The sequence below is a fragment of the Colias croceus genome, chromosome 21, assembly GCF_905220415.1.
Source record: "Colias croceus chromosome 21, ilColCroc2.1".
Taxonomy (NCBI): Eukaryota; Metazoa; Arthropoda; class Insecta; order Lepidoptera; family Pieridae; genus Colias; species Colias croceus.
In genome coordinates, this window is record NC_059557.1 from 1,410,343 (window position 1) to 1,422,011 (window position 11,669).

Consider the following 11,669-nt stretch of genomic DNA (forward strand, 5'->3'; position numbering starts at 1 on the left):
AAATTATTAGCTAACGGAAAATATGAGCAAACAAAACAACAGGACAAAAAATACATATAGGTAAGTATAATAATTGTACAATGTTTATAAAATCGCAACTCGAAAAATAAATTTTCACGAAATACATTCCAACAAATAACAATAACAAAGTAACAAGAAATACAATCAAGGGCCGATTTTTTAATCCTTGGTTAAAACTTATCCGTCCAATAAAGTATTACACGAACATTTTAAAATGTCACCTGTAAACTGTCAAATACGGATAATTAGAATACATTTTTGAAATAGTAGTTTAATACCTTATTCGATGAATAAGTTTTAACCAAGGATTGAAAAATCAGCTCTTAAGAAAATAACATAATATTAGAGAGTAATATTTGAAATGATCAGTTGGAAATATTTCAAACAAAAATTCATAAAATACCTACTAAAGTTTATATCTATTCAGAATTGGCGTCTAGTGAAGCAAAGTTTATGTTATTTTAATATAACGAGATATTACAGCGATGTCTCTATTTAATTTGATTGGATTTTGAATACTGTGTGTACTTTTGCAATGTTCCATTGATGTACCATGTTCAACAATGCTCGATAATATTTATAGGATTTTTAAAAATTAAAGACTTTTTGTGGTCACGGGGAGACGCTCGCTGTAAAGTGTTCGAAACGTCGGGAAAATAATAGAATGAATAAATCGCGTTTAAAATCCGTTAAAAAGTCTTTAATTTTTAAATGTATAATACTCGCGTAAAATCAAACCCTAGAGGATTTTTAAGAAAAATTGTAGAGCTGGTTGAACTACTAGACTACTGCTCTATTAAACTGTATCAGGCTTAACACGAACATGACAAATTGTCTATCTACCAGTATTGAAGCGTTTTGATCGTCTATTTCTCGGGAATAATCATCAAACTAAACTCAAACTCAAACATTTATTTATTCAATTAGACTTCTTTTAGAAGCACTTTTGAAACGTCATTACATACCTATTTTAACATTTACCACCGATTCGGAAAGCAGTATCTACGGAGAAGAATCGGCAAGAAACTCCATAGTTGCTCTTTTTAATCATGTCAGTTTTACAATTTAATTTTACAAAATACATTATATGTACATTATAATCATAATATGCCAAAGAACTGTCCTGTGGTTTTTACGCGACAACCCTCCATGGGTTTTTATCGTCCAGTCCAGTCTAAGAAATCCTTTTACCACGTAAACTTAACTTACAACAATATCTGAATCCTCGTTAATTCTGATTAAGACCAGCTGCTTCGCAATCATATTAATAGAGCATACGTGTAAACACTTGTCCCTATTTCACTCATAATCCGATGAGAGGGAGTAGTGACACGATCTGAGATGAAGCTTTGTTATTACATACGTACCTATATATTATCTATACTAATATTATAAAGCTGAAGAGTTTGTTTGTTTGAACGCACTAATCACAGGAACTACTGGTCCGATTTGAAAAAATTCTTTCGGTGTAAATAGCCATTTATTAAAAAAGTCTATAGGCTATATATCATCACGCTAGGACCAACAAGAGCGGAGCAATGCGGCAGAAACCGCGGAGCACAGCTAGTATGAATATAATAGAAAATCATTGTTTTATGGGAAATAAATGGAAGATAAAGATCGTGTTAACTTATAAAATACTTTTACTTGATAAAATTGTTAATGCGAAAGTAACTGTGCCTCTACCACTGAACTGATTTGGATGATATTTGGTACAGAGATAGCTAGAGAATCATAAAAGATATACCTAGGATAGGTTTTGCTACAACTACGCGTGCGAAGCCGCGGGTGTAAAGTTAGTATGCACTAAAAACATAAAATATTTCAGTTTACAATACGTTAAAAAGCATTTTAACTTCAAAAACAATGCATACACAATTTGTTTTAATCATTTTGATAAATCTATTTTTGACCTAGTTATTGTCAAAATAGCCCAATGAATATTTACAATTACAACCAAAATAAACATTTGTTTCGAACTCTGTATCAGCAAACAAACAATGAACTCTATTTACATACGCTTAGAATACATATTCGTTATTGATTATTTGCTTTAATTATAGCTATTTTATTTACCCGAGATATAAGAGGCGAAAAGTAAAGGTAAAATAAGGCGTAATTTACATAATACCTCATCCGTCAAATTTCTTGGAGCTTATTAAATGAGATTCGAGGTAATAATATTGTAATTTATAATGTGTTTTGGCTTAGAAATATTCCGTAGTATAAATCCACTTGAACTGATTTAGGCATTTAACTATGCTAACACTGTAAAGGTGGCCTGGTAGAGATCGCTATCTAGCGATAGGCCGTTTGCTTGTTTTCTATGTATTGTAGGTATACACTACACAGTTTTGTTTTTTTTATTTCTATAGCAATAACGGAATTTCATTCATTCATATTATGCTTCCTTTGCGTCGTCTAATTGTTTTATTAAGTACTTACTGCTTTGGAAGACAAGCCTTTAGCCTAACAAACAGGTAATAAGCACCACCTGAACTATCTGAATAAATACAAACATACAAACGAAGGTTCTATTGAAGTGAATTTTTTAGACGCGTTGAGAGTAAAATTTCAAGGTCGCGTCATGGCAATACCGTCACTTTACGACGATTTTGGTATCTTTTAATATTGGTAAAGAAGTTTTACTTCTGACAATATTATGTGCTCAGCAAACACGCTCTTTTTTTATTTCCCTTGTGTATAACAATACGAATTGCAATCTTTTTACGAATTTTAATATTATAATTATTACCGATACTTTGTTAAATAAATAAATGAAGCCACAACAAAACAAAAATATATTTATGTAAATTTAATAAACATAATAGTTTAGCTTATATGGAGGATAATATACTTATGTTAATAAAAGTTATTACAAGACTTTAAACGGATTATCTGTAGTATTAAATTGATCCATTACTAGTTGTCCTTGTCGCGTTATTAATTGTCTATTTAAGTAAGGCTTTACTTTATAAATATAATAATATTATCTATCCGTGATCAAAATTCTACCTTATTGGAGAAACCAAAAGGCACACAAAAGTGGCTTAGCTTTATTGTACAAACCAGAAAGAACAAAGAAAAAGAAATTACAAAAAGAAAAACATTTTAACAACAGGCGGCCTTATTGCTGAACACCAATCTCTATCAGGCAACCTGGTAGGAAAGGAAATGTATGAAGTTCATATAATCTATGATCTGATCTGATGAAATATAATGATCGGGATAAAAAGAGACACAGAAATTAATAAAAGCAGTGAATAGCAAGCATTTCTTTATTACCTATACTATACTTCTTTGGAGAAAACTTCCTTTTTAAAATTAGTAAGTATTCTAATATTCTTAATTTATTGTTGTTTGTCCTATATGTCTTTTTTTTGAAGTGAAACTTGTTTAGGAGTGTTGAGAGTAAAATTTCAACGTCATGGAAATACGTCATGGAGTAAGGCGACAATTTTGAATCTTGCCAAAGAAGTTTCACTTCTGACACGTGTGCTCGGCACACACGCTATTTGTTTTTGTTTTTTCTATTGATATTTTTGCTATTCCAAAAATGTATTTACAAAGTTGATCTTTCAATTGTAAGTTAAATAAAAATAAATTTTACCTCACAACCAAGCAAAAGCGGAGATAACAAAGGCTAACCACAATGTGTGATAACGATCACAACACAATAAAATAAAATGCACTGTCTGTTCGAACTAACTGTAGAATTACCTTCGGGTACACGTAGGGAAAAATAAAGTTTGACTTTTCCTTTATATAAAGTTAAAAGAAAATAGAAGCGGCTTAAAATATAATTTAATTTATTCAATTAATTCAAAATCCATACTTAATATTATAAATGCGAAAGTAACTCTGTCTGTCTGTCTGTTACTAAATCACGCCTAAACTACTGAACCAATTTGCATGAAATTTCGTATGGAGATATTGTGATACCCGAGAACGGACATAGGCTACCTTTTATTGCGAAATATGTACCACGGGCGGAGTCGGGGCGGACCACTAGTCAACTATAAAATAAGTTGATTAAATGAGTGTTTGTAAGTTTAAATTCGTAGGATTAATTTTATATGTAGCGAAAATTGTTGTTTTATTTTAATGAATACAATTCTATATCTATACGTGAGAACCTTTAATTGGCTTCATGTATTTATCTCTAACTGCTACATATCTCTTGTTATATAAGCTGTTTGTGCTTCACGTAAAATAAATAAATAAATTAACGACAACACATTTTTTTTGTTGTTGTTTCTCAATGTTAGCCAGAAGGGCTTCTACATTTTAACACGGACGCGGGGGTGAACTGAAGGTTCACCCTGGTAGCGACATGCGCAAGGGCGTCCCCCCTTGACGGGGATCTCGAACCTCGGCTTGGTCTGTCGCTTGAGTGGAGGAGGCCAGAAGAGCCCTAGTCGGACGGCAACGACAATACACTACCACTAGTTCCTACTATGCAATATACAATGCACTAATACTACAATGCACAAATAATAATTCTTGAATCAAAAGTTACACACGATATAAAAATCCAGGTAAATCTTTTGATATTATACCGGCTAGACTAAACGAAGCAATAATATTTACAGCTTATTGAATTTTTATTCAGGCTTTTGCCTTACCTGTTGCAATAAAATTTTGCTCCACTTTAAGTGTGGTTATCAAATTGAATCCCGTATCTGTTTAGTAATAAAGCCTCCCTTTCCCCCACTTGACTATTCCTTTTTATAAGGACATAGTTATAACATTTTCATTCATAGTTCAGTATATTTTTTTTTAATAGAGTGATAAATATACACTTATTTTTGTTATCTGTTTTGTGTAGATATAATCCTATCCTACTAGTATTATAAATTCAAAAGTTTGTGAGGATGTGTGTGTGTTTGTTACTCTTTCACAAAAATTCTACCGAACCGATTACCCTCTATATGTGCGCTAAACACATATAGAGGGTAACTTGGATTAACACATAGGATAGGTTTTATCCCGGAAATCCCACGGGAACGGGAACTATGCAGGTTTTTTTTGAAAACGCGGGCGGAATCTAGTAATTTATATTAACAAAAAAATATTATTGACTAACATCACTGCATAAAACATGGTTGCTTTTCATCGTCTGTGTGTTTGCATATTTTCATATTCAAAATTACGCAATATGTTTTGATGCGGTATTTGAAGTGAAACTTCTCTAGGCGTGTTGAGAGTAAAATGGCAAGGTCGCGTCATGGAAATAGCGTCACGTCATGGAGTAAAGCAACGATTTCTTTGAATCTTGCCAAAAAAGTTTCACTTCTGACACGTTTGCTCGGCATACACGCTCTTTGTTTTTGTTTTTTCTATTGTTTTTTATATGTCTGTATTTATTATAACGCTCATTTTAACAAGATAGAGTGGTTCTTGAAGAAGGTCTCAGTGTAATATTTCTTAAGTTTTCTGCAAAGCCGGCGACGTCGTGCGCTAAATGCAAGCTAAATTATCACTACATAGTATAAAACAAAGTCGCTTTTTCTGTCCCTATGTCTCTATGTATGCTTAAATCTTTAAAACTACGCAACGGATTTTAATGTGTTTTTTTGTAATAGATAGAGTGATTCAAGAGGAAGGTTTTAGTATATAATTTATTAGGTTTTAGACAAAGCGGGCGAAGCCGCGGGCCGATAGCTAGTTGGCGTACATATTATAAAGGCTAAATTGATACACATTCAACGTTCAAACACCTCACAATTAAAATGTACACCTCAAAATTAATACCATAAATTATCTCAATTTATCCTTTAATTACTGTTAATACATTTCACGGTTTATACCTGTAATTATTAGTACAAACGAATCATATATTATTCATAACAATGTAAGTTAATTTATCATAGAAATTTTGTAATAAACGTTTATAGTAGAATTAAGATTTTAGTTTGACAAAATATGTTTTTAATACTTGAAAAATATCGTTCTATTATGCTACTGACTAGCTGCTCCGCGCTCCGCTGCTCTGCGTGGCTCCACTCCAGTTAGTCGTAGCGTGATGATAATTATAGACTCGATAAATGAGCTATCTAACACCGAAAGAATTTTTGTATTCGGAGCAGTTAGTTCCTGAGATTAGTGCGTTCAAACAAACAAACAAACAAACTCTACAGCTTTATAATATTAGTATAGATTATTTATATACAATATTCATAATTTCATTAAATGCTTTAAAATTCATACAATTTTCATAACTAATTGAAGTATGTATTTAAAATAATTCCTTGCTTTGTACCCATGATCAAAATAAGACAAAAATATATCCTATTATAGTATCTGACTCAAATTAAATTGAAACTAATATTTTTAAAATGAAAAATTAATAATATGTACAACAATTTTGCAATAAATTAAACAAATTATGTTTTTTTTAAGTGGAAGATATTGGAATTTGTATGAATATTGGACTTAATAACAATCGTAATAAACAATAAGGAAAAGGTAGGTACAGTAAGAACAAAAATAATATATTGGAACATTTGTAATTGAACTTTTTTCATTTCATAATAAATAAGTGAAATGTAACAAAAGCAATAAACAATCGGAGTTTTATTTCCTCTTTCTAAATATTTGTATATTGAAGCTCTATTAAGTACATACTAACTTCTAGCATTTACTTATAATATAAAGCTGAGTGTTTATATGTTTGAACGCGATTATGTCAGAAATTACTGATCTAATTTGGAATATTATTAGTGCTAGATAGCCTATATATATCGTTGCGATTAGTCTTAATAAGGAGCAGAGCAGTAAAGAAAAATTCAGATGAAAACGCGATGTGACATGACATGATGATATACTATATATAATACTAGCTTTCCGCCCGCGGCTTCGCCCGCGTTTTCAAAGAAAAACCCACATAGTTCCCGTTCCCGAGGGATTTCCGGGATAAAACCTATCCTATCTCTCAAGTTGGATCGAACTGCACATGGTGTGCGAATTTTATTATAATCGGTTAAGTGGTTTAAGAGTCCATTGAGGACAAACATTGTGACACGAGATTTATTATTAAGATTAAAAAGCTGAAGAGTTTGTTTGTTTGAACGCGCTAATCTCAGAAACTACTGGTCCGATTTGAAAAATTATTAAGGTGTTAGACAGCCCATTTATCGAGAAAGGCTATAGGCTATATATCATCACGCTAAAACTAACAGGAGTGGAGCAATGCGGGTGAAACCGCGGGGCACAGCTAGTTGCAATATAAAATTAATTACCACTACAAATTGAACTTCGATCGTTTGTTCCATAAAATGCTAGTAAATATCCTATTCAATCAAAGTTAGCAGTTCGATTCTTAATAATTTCATCTTTAAGGTATATACACATTGGATTGCTTCACGCGATTTCGCCATTATAGTGTAACGAGAGATATAGAACGGGTGCGGCTACGTGTTGGTGAAGCGAAACAGTTTTTAATACAATTTCAGTTTTTTATTGTTAAAATGGTTCAATGATTATAATAGGTTAAGCCAAAGACTAGTATAGTGCAAATTAAAAGGTTACACTTTAACCTATTTACATAGATAGTTTAAAATATTAGGTTGATATCATTAATTAAGTGTTTATTAATTATTGAGGATTATATAATATCACAATAACTGAGAAACATTCTGTGTTCACTTTCCTAACCATACGCAGTCGATAAATGCATAAAAATTAAGTATAATAAACATTGTTTGAAAATATTAAAAACACGCTTTAACCCTTAATATTATTATTGTATAGTAACCGATCTTTGATGTGTGCAAAATTTGAATTAAATCTGTTAGTAGGAGAGCCCGTGGAAGATCGTCCTTCACCGATCTGATAACCAGATGAGACGTATTTTTTATTAAATATTTTTTTTATAAACAAATACGTCTATAATTGCTTGCCTATCGAAAAGTGGTCATGGCTATTTTTAATTAAATTAAGGGCCGATTTTTCAATCCTTGGTTAAAATTTATCCGTCCAGTAAAGTATTACATGAACATTTTGAAATGTCACCTATAAACTGTCAAATACGCACAATTAGAATACATTTTTGAAATGGTAGTTTAATACGTTATTCGATGAATAAGTTTTAACCAAGCAATTTTTTTCATCACCTTCATACTTTTGATAACCAAATGAAATTTATTTGACTGGTAGTTTTTGATACACAGAATAAGCCTAATAGTGCCGTGTATAAAAATTGTCATAAATATTTAATTACTAGCGGTCCGCCCCGGCTTCGCCCGTGGTACATATTCACGTGTTCTACATAAGAACCATCCTCGTACTTCAAGAAATGTAATAAAAAAAGAGAAAGACTTCAGTTGTTCTCGAGTTATGCGCTTACCATCACATTCTGCGATTCATTTTTATATTATAGATTATATTTATTTAATATATAACATTTCTCATGAAGAAATTTTCCTTGCTTTATAATTAAAACAGACACTTTCACATATTATTATAGATTTATTTTTACACACACAATCAAATTTGGACGTTATTAATAACATATATATATAATATTACTCTTTACGAATCCGATAAATACATGTTGAGTACGAAAATAGACTAAATCTGTTACAGTATTTAACGAAGCGAGTTTAAAAATTGGAAACATGTTTATTCTAAAAATATTAGTTTAGGAGTTTGTTTGGTTGGGTGTGTTATTTTTACTTGCGGTACAGAAACGGTATATAAACGGAATATATTTATTGTAATATTGGAATAATAATCCTTTTAAAAATATTGTAAATCGACAGGCATTTGCATTTTCGAAGGTTTAATTTATACGTAAAACTTTTTGATTTCATAATATGAATATACTACGTAGTATAAAACAAAGACGCTTTCTCTGTCTCTATTTATGCTTTAATCTTTAAAACAACGCAATGGATTTTGATGTGGTTTTTTATAGATTAAGTGATTCAAGAGGAAGGTTTTAGTATATAATTAATTACGTTTTAGACACAGCGGGCGAAGTCGCAAGCGGAAAGCTAGTAACCTATATTTTTTTTAATAATTCCTAGTAGACATAAAAAAGTGTGAGAGTTATGAACGAGAAAAAGGGGATAAGAAGAAGTCAACGATGAAAAAAACTATAACTTTTTTCAATAAAAATTACCCGTAGAAACTATATACGAATTAACTAACTGCGCCTTAACGTAACCTAAAGCACTGCAGGACACAACCCGATGACCTACTTGGCCTTAAGGAAAAATACTTGTAATAAAATGCTTGTATCGCCAACTCCAACTAAAGGGCAAAGTTGAACATACCTACAGACTAACTTATTATTTATTTACACCTTACACCACGCCTATAGTAGCCAGTAAATGGGCTGATTAATACTTAACCAAACTACACTTACGCACATACTTCTTGTGTTAAGATAGTCATTAGAACAATCTATACATTAATATTATAAAGCTGAAGAGTTTGTTTGTTTGTTTGAACGTGCTAATCTCGGGAACTACTGGTCCGATTTGCAAAATTATTTCGGTGTTAGATAGCCCATTTATCGAGGACGGCTATAGGCTATATTTATTATCACCATGCTAAGACAAACAGGAGCAAAGCACTGCTGGTAAAACCGCGGAGCACAGCTATTTATAAAATAATATATAGACTAATGGCTGTGTTCACAGCTTGTGAGTATGTTATGTTTATTTGTCAGTTTAAATGTCAGCCAATGTATGGAAATATAAGTCAAAAAGTGGCTACCAGGGACACTATCAGCAAGTTATAAAACCTAATGTTTCACAAAAATATCATCATGTGTAAAAAACACATACACACACACACACGTAAGCACTCATTTCAAATGGCAATTTGATCCGATGTAATCTAAAGCTTTCTAATTTTATTACACCTAGTGCAGTTGATGTTAAATAGTTCCTTAGAAACTGAGATTTAATAAGAATACAATATTCTGATAACATTCATCGTATCTTATCTTTTAAACTCTACATTAACATCTCTACGCCCAGCTACGGCGTAGAGTTGAATGTCTACACCTCTACGTCGTAGACTCTACGTAGGCATGTACGAGTACAAAAGATCAAGAGGATTACATTCGCTTATTAGTTATCTTATAATATGTTAATATTAATTAGTATTTATTAATTAAATTTCAAATTTAATAATTGAAATCCGCCCCAACGCCCTAGTTTAATGAATATAAAAAGATATACTCCATAGTTTGTATTTCCATTCATTCTATAGACGATCCTGCGCATACACTTTTTCACAGTTGTTATATTAATTGAGGTCAAATGAACAAAAACTTAAATGACTTTATTCATATAAACTAACAATCACATTAATACGTATAATTCAAGACTCACAGTACGTTCTATTCATTGTATTGTTCATTAAATCCAACACGATATAATTATTATTAATTATTTCAGTTGCATGTTAATCCAACGCTGTGACGTCACGCATTAGCAATTACCAGTTAATTTATTTCTTTCCCTAACTGTTGGTTCAATGACTTCATAAAACTCCATTCGTTAATGACTACGTGTCTTTTTGGTCTAACTTTTTTTTTTTAAATAGAGATAGTCAGTTTTTTGTGTTAAGAAAAAAAATTTTTTTTAAAGAGTTATAACTATTTCAAATGATTAAAACATTAATTTTCAAAAATGATGTACTTAATTCAATATAAGTACAAAAACGAACTACCTTATAACCTTATTAAATTCAAATTATTAATAAGTAATAGTTTAAAAATTCGCATATACCTACTTAATGTACAAAAAACAATCCGTTTTTTAATCAAATATGTTCTTAAAATAAAAGGCTCAAATAATATTAAATTGCCAACAAGGAATTTCGAATTAACAAAACGAAAAAATTCATTAAAACCGAGAACAAAACAAGAATAAGCTGTGTAGATAGAAAATTGCGCGTAACATTTTCTAAGGGAATATTTAATCACTTTTAATGGCGGCTCCACAGAATGCTTTTAATCATTATTTTAATAGGAAACTCCAGTGTAACGCGTTATTTTCCCATAGGAGTTGCGTATCAATATTTAATTTAGCACACGACCTACCTGCAACAGTACACACACACAAACACAGCACAAACAAGAGCACAAAATTTCACTAAACACACGTCAAGTTGACAGCTAAAAAGGCGGGATGTTTTTTTTTCCTTTTTACTTTTTTTTTTTAATCCGAGGCGAAGGCGAAGTTACGAATATCGAATATCGAACGTTGAGGTTGAACGCGCGGCGTTCGTTCACAGTGGAAAGACGTCGTCAACTGACGTACTACGTTATGTAGGGTCTTCGCAGTGCTCTATCAAGCATCGTACTGCAGCGTTGCGTTAAAAATCCTTTTATTAGCAACGTTGTTTGTACATATAGCTTATGTAAATGAGCGGGTTTGGATTAAAGCTATTTGGTGATTACAATATACTTTTATAAAAATAAGGCGTGTTTTATTTTACTGCGATGTAATTTGTAAACTATTGAAATGAGTGAAAATAGAAATTTTGGTTAATGTAGAGATGAATTTGATATGTTTGGTTTTATGGCATTTAAATGCTTTAATAAATATAAATTTTCAAAGAATAGAAAGTTGATCGATTTTTTTCCATCCATATTTAATACTAGGTTTCCGCCCGCGGCTTCCCCCGCG

At 31.5% G+C, this 11,669-nt stretch overlaps 1 protein-coding gene across 3 annotated transcripts in view; it reads right to left on the bottom strand.

Annotated features, from left to right (window-relative positions):
• LOC123701293 (amphoterin-induced protein 1-like) overlaps nucleotides 1-11,316 on the bottom strand; it is a 119,610-nt gene extending 108,294 nt beyond the window's left edge. For all 3 annotated transcript variants that reach the window (XM_045648715.1, XM_045648716.1, XM_045648714.1), the window contains exon 1: nucleotides 11,081-11,316. The gene's annotated coding sequence lies outside the window, so the exon portion shown is untranslated. The remainder of the gene's footprint in view (nucleotides 1-11,080) is intronic.
• Nucleotides 11,317-11,669: the final 353 nt, after the last annotated feature.